Genomic DNA, 23,884 nt, shown 5'->3' with positions numbered 1-23,884 from the left:
TGTATGATTGTTGTGAGGTCAATAACATTGTCTATTGATGACCTGCCTCGCCGAAAACCTGTCATGGAGTCAGGGTACGCGTTGTGGCGTGCAAGATACCATTCCAGGCGTGCAAGAATAATCTTTTCCATTAATTTCCCTATGCAACTTGCCAGGGTAATAGGGTGATATGACGTCAGGTCGAAAGGCGGCTTTCCTTGTTTAAGTAGCAGTACGAGCCTAATCTTCCATTGCTGAGGAACGATGCCTTCATGCCATGAGCGGTTGTAGTAATTTAACAGCTCTTGCCTGGCCTCTTGTCCAAGATGGGCAAGAGCTGCATAGGTGATGCCGTCGGGCCCTGGTGAAGAGGCTCGAGCATCGAGAAGCAGCCAAAGAGGCGTCCAGTTCTTCCCTAGTAAATGGAATTTCCATTTCTGGGACGCGAGACACAGGGACGACACTCGCGTCTTCGGCGTTGGGTGTGACACACACACCGGCGATCTGCGCACAAAAATCATTCACCACCTCAAGTTGCGTCTGGCAGGGATGAAGGGCTAATGCCATATGGAAGGATGTCGCTGTTGCGGAGACGAGCGCATGCCACAAACAACCATCCAGATGTATGAAAGTGGTTTGCGAGGGTCCAATGATTCACAATAGAACTTTCAGCGCTGTTTCAGCAATTTGTCCAAACGGCGCTGGATTTTCTTCTGTGTTCTGCTTGCCATTCTCGGGTCACAAACTGCCTTTGTGCACCTCTATCTCCTTTCAGCTCGTCGTCGAAGTGCGGTTAGCCTCTCCAGTTCTACGTCAAATTGGGAACGGTTTGCTGTCAACGTTAGGACGCTTCCCTATTACCTCTGTCATTGTATCCTCCAGGCTTCGACCAAGGTCTTCTCTGCATGCATTTTCCACGTGTAACTTAAGTTTAGTCCAGTTGATTCTTCGTACTGCATTCGAGCAGGTAGAACTCTTTAGCCCCTTGACCCGCAAATATGTAGGGATATGGTCACTTCCATGTGTTTCTATGCCTGAAAACCACTGGACTTGCGAAGTGAAGCATCGGGATACCAAAATCAAATCCAGGCAACTGCTGTACTTAAGACCTCGCAAGTACGTATGATTGCCATCACTCATGACACAAAAGTCATGATCAGAGGTGAACGACACCAAATTCCTGCCTATGGAATTGATTGCCGAGCTACCCCACAGTAAGTGATGGTGGTTGAAGTCTCCCGTTATAATCCAAGGGTCACTGGTCTTCAACATTATGTCTCGAAGTCTGTCGCGTTCAAATCGACTTGACGAGGATGTGTAGATACTAATGAGGGTGAACGACACTTGTTTCTTTCTTATACGTTGGCAGACATATTGACTGTTATCATGTGGTTGTACTGCATGGTGGACATACGCAAAATCCGTGCGGATGTACACGACAATTTTGCTGCGCTCTTCGCACGTCAACGAAAGAAATGGTTTGTACCCTGACAATCTGATGGGAGTAAGTACGTTGGGTTCGCAAATAACGCTTATGGGAATCCGATTTGTAAAAATATATTGACGGAAGGATAAGATGGGGAACCTCAATCTTCTGACTTTCCACTGTAAAATGGAAGCTTGTCTGACCTCAGTGCGAAATGACTGTATTGGATTAGCCATGGTCTCTACTCAAGGCTTTCAGGTGCTGGACTTAGATCATCCAGTACCTGAAGTGCACTCTGAGTTGACGCATTTTTAGCTTGCTGAGGAGCACGCGAATGGCATTCATCAGTGATCGAAGCATTACGACCACTTGTTTGTCCTCTTCCGGCAGTTTAACGGCGGGAAGTTCAGAATTCAAGGTTGCCGGTGTGCACTGTGAATTAGCAGGTGGCTGTGGCTTTGAAAACCTTGGCCAAGCTGCATCAGCAGCAGCCATGCTTTCTTCATCATTCTGGCTCCTATCTGCCACGACCGGTCTGGGCGGCATGGGGGGCGGAGTAGCAGTGCATGCGACGGACGCGGTAGAGGCACCGATTTTCTTTAACGAACGTCGGCGACGATAGCACCGCTTTGTGATGGTTTTGGCAGCCTCCCGATGAGACGAATGGTCTCTCGCCAGTTGTTTTAGGACAGCCAACTCCTTTTTAATGCTTGGGCAATCCTCTGATGAAGCTTCATGGGACCCATGGCAATTCGAACATTTAAGAACAGTTACCTTGCAATAATCCGCGGAGTGACTTTCAGCGCAGCGAGAACACACTGCAGTATTCTTGCATGCGCTTCTCACGTGACCGAGCTTCATGCAGTTGAGGCATTGTAGTGGCTTCGGTACGAAAGGTCGTACAGCATGCCGAAAATGGCCCACCTTTACATGTGAAGGCAGAAAGTCTCCCTTGAATACTATCTTCAGACAACGTGATTTGCCCAGCGGGTAACATTCGCGATGACAGCAGCTTCACTGGCTGGCTTGACAAGAACTTCTAAGTCTGAGCTGGGAATCGCGGCATTTGCATCGTAGATGACACCGGTGACGACGTCAGAACTCAGCGGGATGTGGGAACGGACCTTCATTCCGTCCAGGTAGGTGACGTTGCGCAGTCTATTCAGCGCGGCCGCGTGCGTGACATGAATCGCAAGTACGTGCTTACGCGTATTCACTCTGATGTCAGTAATTTCATTCGGCACCAATCCTTCCAGCACTACGGATGCAGTTTGCCTGTTGAGGCCTTTCATGTTCATGTCGGGCACAGCAGGAACGCTAAAGATGGTGTCGGTCACAGGCCTCCGTTGTGGTGTTTCATTCATTGTGCTCGATGACGAAGAGGTCCTGGCGTTACGACTCTTACTCTTACAGTTTACAACAAGTTCGAAGTCATCGTCGGAGGGCACCTCGCTGCTCAGTGAGTAGACACGGGTGTCCTCGCTGTCAGAGTCGCTGCGAGGGCCAGTCCGCTTTCTTGACGTGGCTACTACTGATGTCGCCGAATCCGGCAGACGTCCGAGCTGGTCCACGTCCATCGCCGACGGACAAAGAAGCGACCCTTCAGAGGTAGACGTACAATTTCACAAAAAAAGGCAAGAGATAAACAACGTTCTGCCAAGCAGACACTTAGTCGTGGTGTGGGTAAACGCTGAATATCTCAACAGCCTTCGGTTTGCAGGTGACATTGTCCTGTTCAGCAACAGTAGGGATGAATTGCAACAAATGATTGACGAACTTAACCGAGAAAGTGTAAAAGTAGGATTGAAGATTAACACGCAGAAAACAAAAGTAATGTTCAATAGCCTGGCAAGGGAAGAAGAGTTCATGACCTCCAGTGAGCCTCTGGGGTTTGTGCAGGAGTACGTTTATCTAGGTCTATTATTCACAAGGGACCTGATCATGAGAAATAAATTTACAGAAAAATAAGAATGGGTTGGAGTGCATACGGCAGGCATTATCAAATTCTGCCTGGGAGCTTACCACTGTCTTTGAAAAGAAAGGTGTACAGTCAATGCATTCTATACCGGTGCTAACCTATAGGGCACAGACTTGGACCTTAACAATGGTGCTCGAGAACCGTTGAAACCGCGCAAAGAGCGATGCAACGAAAAATTTTAGTCGTAACGTTAAGAGACAGGAAAAGAGCGGTGTGGACCAGCGAGCAAACAGGGATAGCCTATATTCTAGTTGACATTAAGAGAAAAAAAATGGGACTGGGCAGGCCATGTAATGCGTAGGGTGGATAACCAGTGGACCGTTAGAGTTACAGAATGCGTGCCAAGGGAAGTGAAGCGCAGTCGAGGACGGCAGAAAATTAGGTGGGGCGATGAAGTTAGGAAATTTGCAGACGCAAGTTGGAATCAGCTAGCGCAAGACAGGGGTAATCGAAGATCGCTGGGAGATGCCTTCTTCCTGCAGTGGGCATAAAAATAGGCTGCTGCTGCTGCTGCTGAGCGTCGACGTACATTGCATGCAGAGACGAGACACGAAACGCGGAGTGCCGTGTGCGTTTGGCATATTTTGTTTGTGTCTCGTCTTTGCGTAAGGGAGACAAACGAATAAAACAGGGAGATTTTTGTATATCGCTGGTTTAATTAAAACTGCAAATGGGAGCAGGCTTGACATACGTGCGCGTGCGCTTCGTCAAATGCGACATTTCTCTTTCGAGGAAGTCTTGTTGGCTTACCAATCGTCGTGTTCCGCTAAAGCAAATGACAAGCTTTCTTTCCGTGGGGCCCGTTTGGTTAACGCACTGTATGTTCCAATACCATTTTCTTTTCTTTTTTTTTTCGTCCACGAGGGGTCCGATGAAGCAGTGGACTGAAGACCGCCGCTCCTCACCTTCGCATTATTTTGTGATTGTGCCATCTTAACATTTCCAAATACCGGTATTCGTAATGATTCAAAGATTCATTGTTTACGAGGAACCGATCTCATTTCATTGCTTCCTAAAGCATCAATCCATAGAATAGCGACGCTCCATTTGAAGTTGGCCGTCTGCACAAGGGACCCAGTGTTCCCGTGCTGCGTTGAATTGAGAAGAATCATATTCGCGCTGTCCCACCTTGCTGCACGAATGCCGTGCAGCGCAAAGGACACCGCGCGTTGATCCGCTTCGCGCATCCTGCGCGACACTCGAATTTCGCGCAGTATCGCTTACGCGAGGTTCCCTGCACCCGAACTGCGCCTCCATCGGCACCGCGCCGAGCATCCGACGGGAATCGGAGAGAGCGCCGCCTCGCTGTGGAGACGCAGTTGCGACAACGCGCGCGAGGTGTTGCGAGGCGCTCGATTACGGCAGCGTGTTCGAAATCCCCCGGCTTAGCTAAGCATGGAAGACTTTTGTGCGGCGTTGGCGACAGGGAGGCGACGACGTCGGGAACTTTCGCGATCTCGATCTCGCAGAAAAAAAAAAAAAAGAAGGCGAGGGCCCGCGAGACGGCCGCTTTTTGTTGGCGCGGCGCCTTGTTACGTAATGGGCGCCGCAAGGGAGAGCGTGCTCTTCTTCGGCAAGAGAAAGGAAGAAGGAAAGTGGCAGCCCGATAACGAAGGTTTCTGCGAAGGGAGGATAGCGGGCGACGCAAACTCGTGGATTGGCTTGCAGTGTGCATCCCGAAACTTCCAACTGGTTACATGCAGACAAAGAGACAAGCGTCGTAGTTCCACGCACGAATCCGTTAGACGAACTGAGAGGTTTACATTGAATGCTGAGAGAGCTGATGCCGCTATACCTTTCGTCTGGCGAGCTCGGTGACTTGCAGTGAGCAGCCCTGCTCGACGAGTCGCAATTCCAGTGCGCTGCCTTCCCTGGTAGACACGGATACGACCAGATAGGGTGCGACCTGTACTCGTGGTAGTCCCGATCCCAAAAAGAAGGGAAAGCGAACGGGGCACCAGGGAGGGGCTATACAGTTCAACGTGCATCAGCAACTGCGCTTCTTGGGTATATTCCAAGGCGAAGCGTAAAATGGCGTTTTCTGTGGTGTAGTTTTCCACTTGGTCTTACCTAATACTTATCTCAATTTAATGTCATGGTAACTTTTTTGCGTAAGTGACTTTTTATGCGCTCTACCGTGAACTTAACTGTCACAATATGAGGAGGGACTATAGAAGGCTTGTCATCGGTCATGCGCCAACTCTTCATTAAGGATGATTTGTTTAAAGTCGCAACACTAATTATGTCGACTTCTTAGTATGTAATAGTCTGTTTTTCTGTTACGCTGAGAGATCGTCAAAGCTTTTGTTTATTTCTTTTTTCTTGTACTAATATTGATCTTCCGTTTAGGATCTTTGCGTATTTCGCTGAGATCTTGGGGTAGCGGGCTCGTTAGTAGCCAAACGTATAATCTCGCAGTTAATAAACAACAAGTTTTCCTTGTTACCATTAATATTTGCTCTAATATCTCCAGTCAAGCGCCTTCGCGAGACACGCCCCAGCCAGCCAGTTACGAATCGCTTCAAGAGCGACCTGTTACTGAGAACCACCGCAATAGCCACGCTGCACAAGTTACCGCGACGTGTGCTTGCACATGTTGCGCGTTTTGTCTATGGAAAGCATTCTTTGTCTCTTCACGCCGCATAATAGATGGCTCAGTAAGAGTTACGCTGCAGATGAAAGTGGCGCTGCTCGACTGATGACGGCGACTATTTATGGCCACGTAACATTTCTAGCTTACCTTTTGTGAGCGCACAATCCATTTACTCAGGCGCCGTACTACATTCGGTAAGACCAAAGGCATTCTTTGTGGGGATGCGAGAACCGCGTTATACAAACTCCCCAGAAGAGCGTCTCATGTACAGATGAGGCTGCTGCCGGCGTAACCACATAGACGAGTCACACGAGTAAAATCGGGTGTATTCCGTTTTGGGATGTGGAATAGTGCTTAGTATAGGGCTACTACGCAGAGCTGTGCCTGCTGCGCTCTGAGCAGTCTTATAATGGTCAGCTCTGCGGTTTCTCATTTAAACACGCGATCGTGTAAGTAATCTATTTACAAAGTTACGGTGAAATAAGTAAGAGGGAACGAACCAAATTGGTATCAGATGTGTAATCTTGGACGCTGGCAAGTGACCATAAGCAAAGCAACCCATGCCATTCAAACGTATAAGTCTCATTCCAATGCCCCTAAGCGACTACATCAACCACGTGCGGTATTGAAAAATAACTGTTCTCCTCTTACCGACAATACAGCTGAACTCCGTGAGGCGAATGGAAAGGGCGGTGCTAACGTTGGATGTTCCGCAGTATGGCATACTACGGACGACAGCGCAGAAACCGGATGTTTCTACGATACGCCTGAACAAGCACACACGAAATTACTGGTGCTTTACAGGTGCTGAGCAGTTTTCACGACGAATGTACGCCGTAGACCCTCACGTTGTGTGGTTAGCAGAGGATGCGAGTAGTGATGTGCGCTGATCATATATATAGCTCCCAAGCTATACCGTCGGATGACGAGTTCGCTTGAGGTCATGAAGAGCAGACTGCCCTTATTTATTTGTCTTCAAAAAGAAGCAGAGATAGAAAGAAAGGGGGGCGGGTGACGGCGAGGAGGAAATGCAGGCCTGTTAACCATGGCTGCGCCCGGTTATCTATAGTCTCGACCTCGGTGACCACCCGGTACTCGGGTTTGCCGCCGAACGCTCACTTCGCAATATCACGACATCGTCGCTTCAAGAGCTTACAGGAACAGTGAAAGTATAGTCCCCAAATATGTTTGCAAGTATATAGTATTGAAATCTCTATTGTCCACGGAAGCAGTACATTTCGAGAGCATGGAATCGAAGGCAAGAGAATATTCAGCGGCGGAGAAACGTGACACGCCACTGCCACCGATCGCAGCATCTAAATCTTCGTACACCACGAAGTTCCTGCGCGACAGCATGTGCGTTTAAAGAGCTAGTTGGAATTTGGAGATAAGCGATCCCGTTCGACTACGAAAACGGGCGGAAGAACAACAACAACAACAACAAAAAATTCTATACGCTTTGAAACAGGGAAAAGAGCGAACGAAATGAATTTTATTTGTTAAAGGAATGTAGCCGAGCACAGTGCCCGTACTCACACACACACGAAAAAAATTCACTCACGATTACGATACTCTCTGATGCGGAATTTGTGCGCAGCTCTATACCGGTATTCATTTGGCGATATATTGAAGCATCGCACCGATCACCGCACCGACTGGCAGAGTCGCGATGCGCAGTGCTATATATAGACAGGCCACACAGTTGCCGCTTCCCGGCGACTGCAGCTTATGCAGCCGTAGTGTTTGCAGGAAAACGCTTGCGGCGAAGAACGCTACGCGAGAAAGCGAGCTTTCTGGCTCTTTTTTTTTTCTGTCTTCCGCACGGCCGGTGCCGCCGCTGCCGTGGATGCACCGGCGTGAGCTCCGCCTCTTCAAGGTGGCTTCCTCCGCTTTCCTCCTCACGCTTCCGCCACACCCTCCTCTTCCGCTTTCCTCCTCACGTTCTCTTTGCTCTCGCCGTCTTTCACCCGCCGCTGCGCTCCGCGTCCGCTATTTCATCGTTCACTGTGCTCGTTCACTGTGCACGCCCAGGAAGCATGAGGCACGCCGACGCTCAACGCAACAAAGGGCGCCTAAGCGCTGCGCTCTAAAATATCTTACGCTAGAACTGTTCGTAAGAGCACATTCCAGCCAATCCTGAGGCTAGCCATATCATAAGCGAAGGCGGCTGGCCAATGGCAAGGATCACTTACAAACGAAAAGCTTTATGAATTCGGCCCCAGAGCCGGCAACCGGTACATCTGCGGGAATACAGCGCAGATGGCCATACGTGTACGCCGACTTGATATATGCATGCGTTCTGTGGTGTGTTCAGCCATGTGGGTTGATGACGCAGTATGGTAGGCTCTGCGAATTATGGCAAGGAAGTCCGACACGGCTGTGGCCGATACGAAGGACGCCGACAGGAAGAAACAACAGCGTAGGCTTAGCCAGCCACACCAGGAATAGCGTCTAGCTCGAGCCCCAGTTCAGTAGCACTGATGATCCGGCTGCGGAGCTCTGCACGGCACACTTCTTCCTTACAGAACCTTAAAGAAAAGCCGCTTTTACGGCGGAAGATCTTAAGACAGAATTGTTCGCAAGATAAAATTTCAGCCAGTCATGATGCTGCACATATCAGTAGACACGACACCCGGTCAATGGTAAAGTGCACTTCCAAACGAAAAGCCTTGTGGATTCGGCCTCAAGTTCGAAGCCCATATTCGCAAAAAAAGAAAGCTCATAAGCTGGAATTCATCGTAAGAGAAAATTCTGGCCAATTGTGATGCTGGACATGCGAGTATCATAAGGAAAAGCGGTTAGACAATAATCAAGAGTACTTGCGAATGAAAAGCTTTGTGAATTCAATGCCTCCAGAATGCGCGCACATTATGAAATCGTCACCAAGGGCCTGCTGAACAACAGAATGCGTGAGCGCCACAATTCGTGACGCCGTGCGGAAAGGGCGGCAGATTATGCGTTTAAACGGGGGAAGTCGGTGACTCTTGACACGTCGTCCTTTATACCAGAGGATATTTTTCGATTGGGGACATCGGCCTTCCAAGGTGGCGTAACAGTCACAGCGCGTAATCCTCGTCGTTATCTGGGAGGTGTCGGTACACCTCGCAGTCGGAAATCTCGTGAGAGGGCGTCGCGCGCGCCGATAATGTAAGAACGGAAAGCCCACGGCGCTACTTTTGTTAGATAAGTGCCGTTACTGGTGCGCGAGCCATGGAGGCCCCGGCGGCGGCTTAGGTAAATCGAACGTGAGTGGGAAGCGTCTTATAACGGGCGCACAATGTATCTCCCGGCGCGCTGGCGCCTGCGGGCTTCACGATCGCGTCGCTCCTCGCTCGGCATCTGCGTGTGATGAGATTGGAGCGCACATTTTGTAAGTGGGCCAGCGTGTGTGCCGGCCGCTCCGGCGCAGCGTACGATGTATAAATATCCGATGCCGGGCCGGCTAGACTTCCTCCGCCCGCGAGGGACCATGCAAACGACAGCCACTTGCACGCGAACATACGTCTTTCAAAATAGAGCTCGTTACGTGCTGTTATGGCGAGATGTGCGTTGCGTTATAGCGTGTACTGGCAGCAAAAGCAAAAAAACTTTGCAACACTCCGCAGCTCGTGTGTTTTGACTATAACGACTAAGAGCGACACTGGAACAACTGGAAATGGGGCGTGCGTTTCTAATATTTTGGCTTTTAGTTATACTGAGTGCACGGTTGTTTCGTGCAGACGTTCGCAGCTCCGCCACTGCGGTGGCCTGCGAAGATAAAATGCGTGGGTAGGAAGCATTCTTAGAGCAGCCACATTCTAAACGAGTTTTGTCGCGTTGCAACCTTGAGCGTAACAGTTTCCGATGCGGAGAAGTGTAGGACAAAATATTTACTTTCCATGGGTTCAGCCCGCATTCGCAGGTGTGGGTACTGAGTTGCACCTTTTATCACTCCACTCTCGCCCGCATGTTTCGGTTGCGTCTGTACGCGCGTATTTGTGTGTGCTCAGAAGTCGAAATTAGCGAACCGGAATTAAGCGGTCATTGTATGCGCCGAACATCTCAAACTTACTGGCTGATACTCGCGCAAAATAACTCTGTCATAAGGATCTGGCCGTCGGATGCATCGCGTTCAGGACGTCCGCTGTCGGCGTCATCAAACGCCTTGCACGCCGCCAATTCAGCGTTCGGGGAGGTTTACTTTATCGTTCGTTCGTCGTGCCTTGTTTCTTGAGAATATCTGCGAGAATGTTTGGAAGCGTGCCAGAAGCGCATCAAGACGAGACCCTACCGAATCGATTACACGATTACACGCGTGTTGTTGCTGCGTTGCTTGTTTCGTTATGACTGAGTTTGGCTATATCGAATTACGTGATGCATCGAAGTATTTTTAGCGCGTAATCGCGTTCGTTATAACCGGGTCTGGCTGCACTTTCCCGCTGTCTTTTAACCCTCGTCATTTATTGCCGTGGCAACAGCACGTCAAGACTGCCGCTGCCCGATGCGGTAACTATAGGTGGATATGGCACTGCGCGTTCCCAGGCGCAGCGGCCGCGTTTATTTGAAACCGAAATGCAAAAAAATCAAGCAAGATAAATAAATAAATAAATAAATAAATAAATAAATAAATAAATAAATAAATAAAAACCCGCTCGTGTTTACTATAATTTAGGGGCACGTTGAAAATCCCCAGGTGGTCAAAATTAATTCGGAGTCCTCTATGATAGCGTGCCTCATAATCATATTGGAAATTTTTTCACGTAAAGCGCAAGAAGTTAATGTTTCTTTAAGAACTGCCGCTAGGCTAACCTCCTCAGTCAACAATAAACTTTCTTTTCTCTTTTTCTCTATTCTGTCTGTGAGATTTGCGGTATCGTAAAGCCAATGCGCAGATGAAACTAAAAAAAAAAAACGCGGTGCAAATTCGAATTATGTAAAGGCAACCTCGTTGCGGGCTTGGTGAACGTGCGTGCCTTGACTGTCCGGCTTGCCAGTGGATGGCGCAACGGGAAAAACACGCGTCACAGCTGCGCGTTGCTTCAGAGTAGCGGTAAACCTTTCAATGCTGTTCCCTAGCTTCTATGAGTCCTTGAGGTGTACTTTGAGTTCTCTAGCAAACTTTCCAGGTATACTAGCCCTTTTAGGACGACGCGGGAGTCTCGAAAGGTATCCAAATACCTGGCTCAGTGCTACTTAAGTCTTGCAGAAATTCAGTAATGTGAGTCAAAAAGCACGTGGGGTCGGGGAGTCTGAGGTGCCAATGCTGAGCTTTATCTCAAAGGGACTGCGCTATCGCCAACGCAAAACAAAGTGAAGCGTTGAGGTGGCCCCTTGGCCTCTGGCTGTCAACGGGCTTGTATTTCCGTGCATCGACCAAATCATAAGTACGACCAAATGACGAGACAAGTTACATGACAGGCTCTTAAAAAAATTAAATTATGGGGTTTTACGTGCCAAAACCACTTTCTGATTATGAGGCACGCCGTAGTGGGGGACTCCGGAAATTTCGACCACCTGGGGTTCTTCAACGTGCACCTAAATCTAAGTACACGGGTGTTTTCGCCCCCATCGAAATGCGGCCGCCGTGGCCGGGATTCGATCCCGCGACCTCGTGCTCAGCAGCCTAACACCATAGCCACTGAGCAACCACGGCGGGTGCATGACAGGCTCTTGCTTGCCTGTTGACAACGATTAGACTAACGTTTTGCAGTGTTTGTGACTGTCGAAGACAGAGACTGGCGTCCGTCCGACGCGGTTTATAGAACGAACATCTGCGACTAAGATGGCGGTGGCACGAACCCTCGCATCATGCTTTCGACCTTTTTTCTCTACAGTTTTCAACGCGATCCCGCGGCCACGTCACACGCTTGCGCCTCTTGGAGGTATAGGTTGAATAACAGGACATCGGACCTGCTGACCGTTCGACAGTATATAGCGTCAGGAATGACGCACAATGCCATCCATTTCCTGGAAACGCTTTAACGACGCGGCTGATCTTTTTGTCAGATGGTGCGTTTATGTCCTTGATGACGACGAGATGTTTGGGCTGTTAGTTTAAAAACAGCATCGGTTTTCTGTGTCGAGCAGAGCGTAGGAACAGAAAGTATTCCTTCTTCCTTCGTTTCCAAAGCTGCCGAAAGAACTTTTGCCGATACCAGACTACTCGGGGTGGCTGCAACAGCCGGGGCAGCTGCACGTGGGCGTTGTTTTCAGTGTTCAATTTGCCATCCTTGCTCGAAGCCATCGAAATGTTGAACACGATACCGCGGTTTCGAGCACTGCTTCCTCGGTGGTGTTCCGTCTCCTCACTGCTGTGGCGGTAGGAGTGGGGATCATGTGACGGCAGGTTCTGTGTCTCCCGCACTGTGTTCCCGATAGAAATGAAAGGAATAAATACGGCTGCTCATCCCAAAGGTCGGCTTGTATCCGGCCACTCGTCTGTGACGTGAGATCGATTGATTCGGCCTCGCGGACGGCTGTAATGGTAGACGGGCGTTTCAGCTACTGGCTACGTAGGTTTCTTCCTATATGATTTGTGCAAACCCATTCTTACAGTCACTCGTCAGCCGTAAATACAAGCAGCATGCGTGCAGGCGCGCGCATTGCAGAGTGGGTTAAAACTTTCTCCGCGAACGCTCTTTGTCCCTCCTTTTCAGTTTTTTTTTCACGATGCAGCGAAAGCATATATAGACAAGACAGACGGTGGTCGGACATTGTTAAACGAAGCCACGTCTTCAGACGCCGCATCGTGTGAACGAACACTCAGGACAGCACGTCATCGCGGGGAATGTGGTGGCCGTTTGCAGAGCGCGACTGATGGCGGGATAGATCCCTCGGCGAGTGCTAGAGAGAGAGAGAGAGAGAGAGAGAGAGAGAGAGAGAGAGAGAGAGAGAGAGAGAGGAATATAGTAAGGCAGGAATGTTAACCAGTAAAGGGTCTGATTGGCTACACTACGCTGGGGGAAGGGAGAAGGGGAAGAGAGAGAAGGGAGAGAGAATGTGTAGAGACGTGTACAGACAGTACTTGATTTAAAGCCGCTCGCGCAAACCAGACGTTCTGAGAAAGCACAAGTACCCGCCGTGGTTGCTCAGTGGCTATAGTGTTGGGCTGCTGAGCACGAGGTCACGGGATCGAATCCCGGCCACGGCCGCAGCATTTCGATGGGGGCGATATGCGAAAACAGCCGTGTACTTAGATTTAGGTGCACGTTAAAGAACCCCAGGTGGTCAAAATTTCCGGAGTCCTCTTCTTCGGCGTGCCTCATAATCGGAAAGTGGTTTTCGCATGTAAAACCCCATAATTAGTTATTAGAAAGCACAAAAGTGCCTTCACTGCCTTCTGAGCCAATGATCGACGGGGACGGTGCTCTAGTATTGTGGTGCTCTAGTACTGTGCTATAAGATCCATCAGGTGTCCATTGAAGTCCGTGTTCGTCCACGATCGACGCCAAATTTGAGCTTCACAGCCGACGTTGTCGAAATGGAAGTATTTCTTAACTGGCTCGCAGAGCTTCATCTTGAAATCTTCCTCGCAAAGTTCCTTCAACGCCTTTGAGTGCAATAAAGTAAAGCAAATGCGGGAGTTTTGTGCTCTCCAAATTTTTCAGCCAGTGCTGATAGGAGAGTCCGAGTAGGGGATGAAGATGCTACGGCAATAGTATTCTTCCGGAGTTCGCGGAGTGTTTGGCCCGTGCATTTGGCGCGCAGCCATTCGCGGCACACTGACTTCTGTACCAAGCTTTCTTGCTGTCTCCTCGGTCTCTGAATAAAGGTCCGTAAATAATTATTACACTTTTACCCCGTGCTCGCTAATTGTTTCCGTCAGGAGACGTATCTGCTGCTGCACCTTTAAATTGTCCGTCTGGGGGCTTTGCAACATGTTTGTCGCCGGTTCAAGAAGAGCAGAATATCTTGCCATAATGGTAAGTCAAACCAATAGTGGAGGCGAGCGCAGACTGCACGAGAGCTGGGGAGGTATTCTGCAAGAGTCCACCTAGTGGGCATGTCAATTTCGTCTGCTGTTGAAGTTCTGGTTGTCTGGGCTAGGCTGAGCTGCGCGCCCGCAGCAGCCAGGCCCTACAGCCCTTCAGTAGTTTAGCAGCAGACGAAATGGACATGTCCGCTAGGTGGACACTTGCAGAATACCTCCCGAGGTGTGCAGATTTCCGCATTTGCCGGTTCGCAGACGATGACAGTTTTGTCAGGGCCTCCATTACTTCAACCAAGTATTGTCGAAAAAGAAGAATGGTTTTATATTTGGAGCGCCACTTAGTGTCACAAAGTAAGGGCAGCGAAGGCGCATTTTTCTTCCTGAGAGGGCTTTCTTGAAAGAACTTGACTGCCGCTTTGATGGAGGCCACCGCATTCCTAACATCCGCCACTGTGTTTGCCTTTTAGCCGGTGCGAGGCACAATGGAAATACATAGCTCGCGGGCGTTTTTCTTTTATTCTAGCCTGTACGTCAGATATGCTACCCGCTATTGAAGAGCCGCCATCGTACCCTTGGACTACAATGTTATCAGGATTAAGGCCGAAGTCGTCAGCAGCCTCGAGAATTGTGGCAGAAATGGTTTCTGCGTCCATGGCTTTCCAGCGGAGTCACGCCAACGAATTCTTCTCGTACAGCCCCCAGATCTGCGCCTACAAACCAGACACCAATCGTGAGCTGTTCTGTCCCTGATCTGTCCGCAGATTCATCTGCCAGCAGCGAATACTGCCCGGACTTGTTGCAGGCGCTTACAATGTCTTCCCAAAGGACCCCGTCGCTGATTTTTATCAGCTCTGTGTACGTCGCATTTTCGCGCTGTTGTCGAGGTGCACTTGTAGCGCATCCCCAGCGTCGACGCGAAACCTTAGAAGGTCCTGAAAACCGCCCCCCGCTTTTTTATTGTTTCCCTCTAAGAGGCAAATCGCGTATACCGCAGAAGAGCACAGCCGCTGTAATCGAGACCAGTTTCTGCTTACTGCACTCCGCGGGCTTCTTTCTTGACGGTACGTCGAGCTGCAGTGCGACATCGGTCGCCTTGTTGAGGAAGCGAAGGAAGTTGTCTCAGCTTTCTGTTGCGTCCTTGTGCCATTCACACTTTTCATGCTCCTTGGCTGTCTCGTGAATTTTTTTTCTGCTTGGTGAAAACATCGACGATGAAAGCTTTTTGTCCTTTCCCCAGCGCTGGCTCGAAAATGACGCACTAGCTGGCGACAAAGCACACCTTTCAGCACACTGGAATACGTGAGCCACGGTTACTGCGATATAAGACAGTTTTAGTTGCACGTACGTAGAGGCTTCACGTACGCAAACGTGAAAAGCCTACGTACCTTAGGTGCACGCCATCTGAAACGCTTTTAGCTACACGTACGCGACGCACACCAAGAGCTACATCTACCGGGAAATGTGAACACGGCGGTAGCCAATTCAATCCTGTCGCCGTGGTTCGATGCAAGCGGTCTGTGGGCGCACGGCCCGCTATCGCTCGTCCGTGATCTCGCGAAACTCCCGCACGAAGCTGCCTACGTGCGCAAGAAACGCACGCAAAGAACTGAATCTCACGTCCGTCCGTACGTGAGACCAGCGCGCGGCCGCTACGTTCTACGCATGCGCACTGCTGACACGTAGACGCTCTACGTACGCAAAACCTCTACGTACGTGTAACTAAACCTGTCTATAGTCACGCTGGTGGAACTTCCCTGGCTTGCCTCAGCTCTGCAGCGTACGCATTGAAATTGAAGTTTCCGCTTTAAAGCGTTGTCTGCAACAAGGAAAACGGGAACAACATGTGTCGTGTGAGAATAACTGGCCTCGGTCTGTAATATCTGTATCATTGTCCGAACGTCGCTGCTTGCATTTATATAGACCGCGCTGTGCTTAAAATTATTACCGTACACAAACGCCTGACATTCGCACATGGCGCAGCTGCTTCAACAGATAGATTCAAATATGATGTGATATGAAATATGATATGATGTGGTGTGATATATGATATGTTTAAATACATATCGTTGGTGCATGTTTCCTGGTAGGCTCGTGGCGCACAGTATGTCACAATGAACCCAGAACCGTCCATAAATTCAGTGACCGTTATTGAACCCAATTTGTGGAAATATTATATCAGTCTCTCTTAAGTGATTGTCACCACGCAATTCAACGGCTAGATGTGCCTCGTTGAAATTGTGAGTCAAACTTTTAGCGCATTAGATCTATCAACAGGTTTGCAAAGATGTTAAAGATACAAAATTTACGCTCCTCTTATGAGCACAAGTACGCAGCTAATAACAACTTTCACCGAACTTTGTCTTCGGGCTCGAGCTTGAGTGTGCGACAGAGACCGGGCGGAGCTCACCTGGCCTAATTTCAGACCCTGAGGTCTATTTTTGGCCACCGGAAGAGCCAAGGATATTGCACGTAATTTCGATGTTATCGAAAAATATTAGCCTTGGTCGGCTGGTACGAAAAACAGAGCCAATCTGAAAGTTATTCGATGAAGTGAAATTATCTTTAACTACCCGCGTATTTAGTGTGTTTATTACATTGAATGTAGCGATACTTATTGTCGCGCCCCTTTGAAGTTCCCCGCTTTACTCCGATTGCGATGACGATGCAGTATGATGCGATGTGAAATGAGCCTTCCTACACGAATAAGGCCGCCATAGTCATACGGTTGTATGTATTTTTTTAACAAATTGCGCATAACATGATAAACTAAGATAGTGCATGCTGCATTTTCCTGTTGCTGCATTCTTCATAAGTGAAACATCTAGCTTCCCGGTGTAAACCCGACGGGCACATTTATTACGCTAACCTAAGATTAAGATTAAAAAGCTAGCTTTCTCCAAAGCTAACCTAAATCTGGTTTACCAACTAAAGGGTCAAAACAAGGGGCACACTAAATAATGAATACAATAGGCATGCATATGGCAGGTTAACTGGCCAATCTAATGGGCCATCACGCAGAACAAGGAGTTTGTCCAATAAGGGGGGAAAACAAAGACACAAAATCGGTGATGAATCAGATTTGATTAGTTTTCTGCCCCGACGGGTGGGTGTGCCTAAAATTTTTGTACGGCAAATACAGGAGCCGTGCTATTAGGGGTGATGAGGTTCTGCGAGGAATGATTTGAGGGCGAAGCCGATGTCGAGAGGGTCCTTCGATGTTGGAGGCTGCTCAGGTGCGGCGGTGGTGGTAGAAATATGTTCGGATTCGGGATCGTGGTCCCGTTCGGGAAGTCGTCTTCATCAAACAAGGCGCAAAATTACAATCAGTATCAGTGTTTCTTTTAAAGAAGCTTCTGACGTCCATTTTTGCTTTGCAGTGGCGCCGTAAAACAGCTCCACGATGCTCACGGACGCGTGCTCACCTTAGCGTATAGGGAGGCTGCGTGGTGCCCTAGCCGGACTTTTCTCCGTTTCCTATGCGCGGGTGCATATTGTGGCCGCGACTGGCTTTTAAGTGAGGAGGTTGCTAGGGCGGAGCTTTCGAAAATTTGGGAGCCTGTGGAACTGATTGTACCTTAACTAGCTGTGGCTTCTTCTGTCGCTATAACATTTCACCGCAGCGACCTGCGCGTCTAGGTCTATAGGTGGTGGATGGGTGGTCAGGAAGGTGTGTGCGACTAACCAACATACAAGGAAAAAGGTTACGAAAATAAAGCAAAAAAAAGCCCATCCCGCCATACGCTGGAGCGATCGGCTATCTCCTCCTAACCCGCCGTTTTTTCATCTCGAAACTGTAAAAGCGCACAAAGACGAGAACGAAGACAGAAGACAGGACGAGGCGCTTACTCACAACTGAAAAAAATATATTGAAAGGAAACAATTCTATGCACGCAAGAACGGAGTAGGAGGGTTGCGCATGCGCGTCAAGGATAGATAGATAGATAGATAGATAGATAGATAGATAGATAGATAGATAGATAGATAGATAGATAGATAGATAGATAGATAGATAGATAGATAGATAGATAGATAGATAGATAGATAGACAGACAGACAGACAGACAGACGGACGGACGGACGGACGGACGGACGGACGGACGGACGGACGGACGGACGGACGGACGGACGGACGGACGGACGGACGGACGGACGGACGGACGGACGGACGGATGGATGGATGGATGGATGGATGGATGGATGGATGGATGGACGGATGGATGGATGGATGGATGGATAGATTTATTTATTTATCTCAAAACAAAGTACAGAATGAAAGAGGATGGAAGGGAAAATGCTGCCAAGTGCAGCTTGGGGACCCCCTATGCCCCACAGAGCAGCAGTGTTGTGAAAAACAAAGGCAATGCGATAGTTTGAAAAGTATACACAACTACATAATTCAAATCAGTGAAAACGTTCTCAATACCCGTAATCTATTACATCATTTTGATTTAACACTATTAATGCAATTACACAATTACACAATTTCGTACCACTTCTCACTACACAATTCTAACGCCAGCGTAGACAGAAATACAGGTAAATAGAATTTATTCAAGTCCTTTACAATGCATTGTAACACAGTTACAGAGGTGAGCTATTCTGTCGAAGGCTCCAAAAGATTGATCAATTCCATGAAAGTTTGTGTAGAAGACAACCTAACAGGAAAGCGATTATCTTCGAGAACATTTAAATACTTCGGCATATTGTACGACAACGATTGTGTGCGGTATTTGGTGCGACTTAACGGTAGTGTCCATGATATAGAGTGACGTACGTCATATGTAGGTTTATGACGTACTAGCTGAAACATTGCTAGCATGAGGCTATAGTTCGTTGCTACAGCAGTTTTGTAAATGCAAAAGCACTTTGAACACATACAAGGTAGTTATTCTTACAACATTGAACTGTCCGAAATATCGTCTAGTATGAGCATTCCACGGTACATTAGCTATCAGTCTTATCGCACGCTTTTCTGCAATAAGAAGACGCTGTTTATTGTGTTGTGTCGTCGTACCCCAAACTGTGTGGCAATAAGTTATCACTGGTGCTATAAATGAATTATAAATTAGGAGTTTAACCCATGTGGGAAGGGTTAACCTATGTTTACATAACGTTCCATTTAAGCTGTTCATTTTAGCATGAATATTTTCAATTTGTAGGTTTAAATTGAGCGTCTCAGAGAATACAACCAACAAGAGATTTTGGTACTATATCAATCTTGTCATTACCTAATCATTGTTCGATATCACCACTTACTGCTTTATTTTTTGTCCCGTATATCACAGCCTTTATTTTATTCGCATTAACTTTAAGGTGATTTTCATTACACCAGTGACGCAAATATTTCAAAAGCTGGTTGCCACGGAGGGATAACTCAGCTAGTGTGTTTCTTGTGGCGAGCATTGTAATATCATCAGCGTAATCTACGAGATGAACCGGAAAGGGGGTAGGAAAAATGTCACTTATATACACTAAAAACAACAAAGGCCCCAAAATGCTTCCCTGAGGTACACCAGACAAAATTGGCTCAACATCTGCCGAGGTTTCATTTAAACACACCATTTGCTTACTGTACTTTAGGCAAGAATGTATTAAAGCGAGACTGACACCCCTAATAACATTGTGACCGAGTTTCTGAAATATTAGAAAGTGCTTAATTAGATCAAATGCTTTGTATAAGCCTATATATATATATATATATATATATATATATATATATATATATATATATATATATATATATATATATATATATATATATATATATATATATATATATATATATATATATATATATATATATATATATATATCCCAAGGACAAGGAGCGTTTCTTCAAAGGCGTAAATTATAATTTCCTTTTGTTTAGTCAATGCAATCTCAGTGGATCTGTTTTCTAAATCCCTACTGGTTGTCAGAAAGAACACAATGCTTACTTAGAAAGTTAGTCAACCTGCAATGACTAATTTTTTCTAATGCTTTAGACAGTACTGGAAGAATCGATATTGGTCTGTAATTGAAAAAGTCAGAAACAGAATCACTTTTCTGTGTGGCAACAACCTTTGCAATTCGCATTTATTTTGGAAAGACGCCGGTACTTAAAAAAAGGTTATAAATGTATACTAGTGTCAGTGCTAATAAGTCAATTACAAATTTAAAGCGTTGGATTAGAAAACCATCTTTATCCTTAGATTTACTGGACCGGAGGTTTGAGAACGCTAATAATATTTCTGATTCAGAAGTTGTAAACATAAGGTTTCGTGAACGCTTGGTGCCCCACAGGCATAACCGACAGGGACATCTGGTGCAACACACAGCGAATTTGCAACATTAATGAATTGCCTATTAAACTGGTAGGAAAGTTCCTTTCCGCACAGAACTTCGCCTTCTTTTTCAATGGAAGCTATAAGACGGTGTGACCGGACGTTATGCAAGCGATTTAATTGGTCCCATTGGTCTCGGGCAGTGTTTCTCGAAGCGAGGTCGAAAAGATTGCTGAAGTATTACAATTTCGCCTTCTTCAATTCTCGGTTTAACAGATTACTGTATTTTTTATACGCGTCTAATTTTGCAGGGTCTCGAGATTCAATGAACTGCGTAAATAATTTGTATTGTAATTTAATTTTACAAATTAGTTTTCCGTTATGCTTGGTTTTCTATTTCGGCATATTCTGGCGTGCCTCAGAGGAAAAGAAGTGTCGTAAATAGCTTTTTGTTTGGATAGAAAAGCATCGTAAGCTGTGTCAGGGTCATTTATTGGTAAGACGTATTCCCAGTCAGTGGCGGAAATCGCGTTCCGAAGGTTGCTCAATGCGGCGATACTTGAAATCATGCGATCACAGACCAACAAATTCTCTGACCCCCTATTGTGGACTTTGTTTTTGTACGTCTCCGTTTTTTGTAGTTTCCCTACATTTCTTCCTCCAATCTTCCAATCGACTCTTATACTAATATCTATTGCGGACGTGTTTACTTTCCCCCTGATCTCGCTGAACCCAAAGGCTTCAAGGAGTCCAGTGGTGCCTAAATCGACAGCTGGGCAGATATCTTCACATTCTAATAACACATGCCTCATCGTTTCCCTAGCTTTACCACAACAAGCACATGCTTCTTCGTCGTTCTTATATCTTGATTTATAGGTGCGTGTTCTAAGGCATCCTGATCTCGTTTCGAAAAGTAATGAGCTTCCCTTTCAGTTATCATAAATTGTTTATTTCCTGATTTCGTTTTTTCATCTTAAGTAGTTACTCATGACAGGTTTCTTTTCCATTGCCGCCACCCCTGAGATTATTTCAGCTTCTGTGACTTTTCGCTTGACGTTATTTTTTGCTGTGTTGGTCCCCCTACAGGCAGCATACTTGCTGGTAAGCTTCCTAGTTCTTTTCCTCCACTGTTAACCAATGTTTTTTTTTCTGTACAAATACCTCAACACTCTGCATGCACATTTACTTTCTTCCACATTCCTCAGCCGTTCTTCATAATCAATTTTACTGTGAGCTTCCCTCATTTCAAAACTTGTCGAGCCCATATCACCCTGCACAGCTTCATTTGTAGTCTTCCCGTGAGCGCCCAATGCGAGGTGCCCCAGTAACCTTTGGTCGCCATCGAGTCCTGCTTTTATCCCTGATTTCAAGCAAACAACCGCATTTCCAAAAGTAAGTCCTGGAACCATTAAACCTTTCCGCTTACCCCGGAGCACCTCGTACCTATTGTATCCCCATAGCGCTCTGTGCTTCATGATGGCTGCATTTCGCTCCCCCTTTACTGTTATTGTTTCTTTCTGTGTTTCCATATATCTATTGCCTTTGTTTACCTATATACCAAGTTATTTATATTCTCTTACCCGAGGTATTTCTTGGCCCTGTATTGCCACTGTCTACTCACTGTTTTTATTGACTTCCAAAACACCTGATTTTCTAACGCTAAATTCCAAACCTAAATTCTCGCCTTCCTGTCCACAGATATTAGCCAGACGTTGCAAATCACTTTGCTTGTTAGATCATAAAAAGCCAACAAACGCTGACACCAAGGACAACATAGGGGAAATTACTTGTGCCTAATAAATGAAATAAAGAAACGATAAATTGATGAAAATGAAAGTGGATGAAAAAACAACTTGCTGCGGGTGGGGAACGATGATATGAATAATTAAAATCGGCCCCCTCGGTTAACCCCCTTCCTTCTCGTTTTTTGCTTGTTAGCTAGCAACACAATGTCGTCCGCATAAAATAAACCTGGAAGTTGCTGCTCTACTACGGTATACCCGCCTGTTTGTATAAGAGATTAAACCCGGTATTACTTCCTTCTAGCGCCCTCTCCATCCTCACCATGTACATCATAAACAGCAGCGGGGATGAAGGGCACCCCTGCCCCTTGTAAACATCAACTTTCTCCTCACTCCTCATCGCTTCCCATTCAACGGAAACGGTATTTTTTAAGTAAATCTCTCACAAAAGCTACAGGCAATATTCGCCTAAGCCTTCCCCTTCGAGAATATCCCACAATACGTTGCGGTCTACGTTGTCATACTCTCCTGTAATGTCTAAGAGGTGAAAGGCTCCATAGCGCCGCCTCGCGGGCGCATAGGCTTCCCGAATTTTCTGCTTCACGCGCGCGCATTGCCCGCGCCCCCGCCTCGGCCCCGTACCCCTAATCTAGTGCACTATACTGTGAACCACCCTGTCCGGCACCCCCCGATGCGGTGTACCGGACAGCCGCAGCCACAGCAGCAGTAGTGGGAAAGCCGAAGGAAAAGGCAAAGAAAGCTTCGCTTTAGTAATAACGAATTTAACAACGCGTTCTTAAACGTTCCGTAGATAACGCCTAGACCGCACAAGAACGCGTTCTTAAATTCGTTATTATTTTCGTTATTAAATGTTCGTGCAAGCAGCTCCTGAAGTGGCCCTGTCGAAGCAACAATGAGCACCAATGACGTCACAGGAGCATCGTGTGCAAGCTCGCGCCGTGGGGCGCCGTCGAGCCGCGTCACAATGGCAGCCCGCGGCGAGCACCTCGGAGCACATCAAGCGGCGCATTGTTGCGCGCCCGTGGGCTCGCGAGGTTCTCTTTTCACCGCACAAATAATGACCGCTCGGCCAGCGGTCCCGACCTTGCGTCGACTGCGCGGGAAGACGGGAAGGGGAAGCGCGCTGCGCCTCAACCTTCCACCGAGGATACACGTCCACGGAAGCGGGAGACGTCGACGCGGCCTGCTTCGTATACTGGCAGGAGCTGGAACCACGTTCTGTACGGCCGAACATGCGAGAAAATACAAGCGAAGGTGCGGCATATCGAACAAGCACACACAAGAGACGCCATTAGTGCGGAGCCTATACGAACGAAAAGCTGTGCCGTGGCTGGCGAGAACATTTGGCTTTGACGGCTCGTGATGTACACAGACGGTGATAAAGAAAAAAAAAGAAAAAAAAAGGGCATGACAGTATCGTGTGTTATCGGTGCGTGCTTTCGTCGGGCTCTTCTAGGACCCGGTGTGACCTTTATGTGAACGCGCGGCAGTATTGTTGAAATGCTCGAGTGATTGAACTGAAACGCGCGCCAGCAGAACAGACCGCGATGTGTCGTTTAGCAGCTGCTGTATTGGTGGCTTTTACATTAATCAAGTGGTACGCAAACGATGGCACGAGAGCGTAGAAAAAAAAATGTGGGCCACGTGTTATCCTGCTTTGCCGACAGTAACGTGAATGCGCGATATCCTAATGACACGGTGTAAAGAGCGCACACTAATGCTGACGTCCCCCCCCCCCCCCCCCCAGGCAGGGAAAACTGTAAGAACACAAACATTGAGGCGTTTTCTTGGCATGCAGATGGCTTCAAGCTGGAGTCCCCGTTTCTCTGGCGAAGGCGACACGTGACTCAGTGAATGTGCCTGTCACTGCCGCGTTCGCCTTTCGAAGAAAAGTATTACTCTGGTTTTATAAGAAATTCCAAGCTGCGTTCCAAGCAGAACCTCTAAACTGCTCCATAAACTCCGGAATGTCA

At 47.6% G+C, this 23,884-nt stretch overlaps 1 protein-coding gene across 2 annotated transcripts in view; it reads left to right on the top strand.

Moving 5' to 3' along the window:
- cyc (basic helix-loop-helix ARNT-like protein cyc) overlaps nt 1–23,884 on the top strand; it is a 128,452-nt gene that overhangs the window by 61,781 nt on the left and 42,787 nt on the right. The window contains exon 1 of one of the 2 annotated variants that reach the window (XM_065430169.2): nt 2,876–3,013. The exons of the other annotated variant lie outside the window; for it this stretch is intronic. The gene's annotated coding sequence lies outside the window, so the exon portion shown is untranslated. Of the gene's footprint in view, nt 1–2,875; nt 3,014–23,884 lie in introns of those variants that run through there. 2 annotated transcript variants of the gene reach the window in all.

This window comes from Dermacentor albipictus, chromosome 3 (assembly GCF_038994185.2).
Source record: "Dermacentor albipictus isolate Rhodes 1998 colony chromosome 3, USDA_Dalb.pri_finalv2, whole genome shotgun sequence".
NCBI classification, from domain to species: Eukaryota; Metazoa; Arthropoda; class Arachnida; order Ixodida; family Ixodidae; genus Dermacentor; species Dermacentor albipictus.
This window is presented reverse-complemented; position numbering and strand designations above follow the sequence as displayed.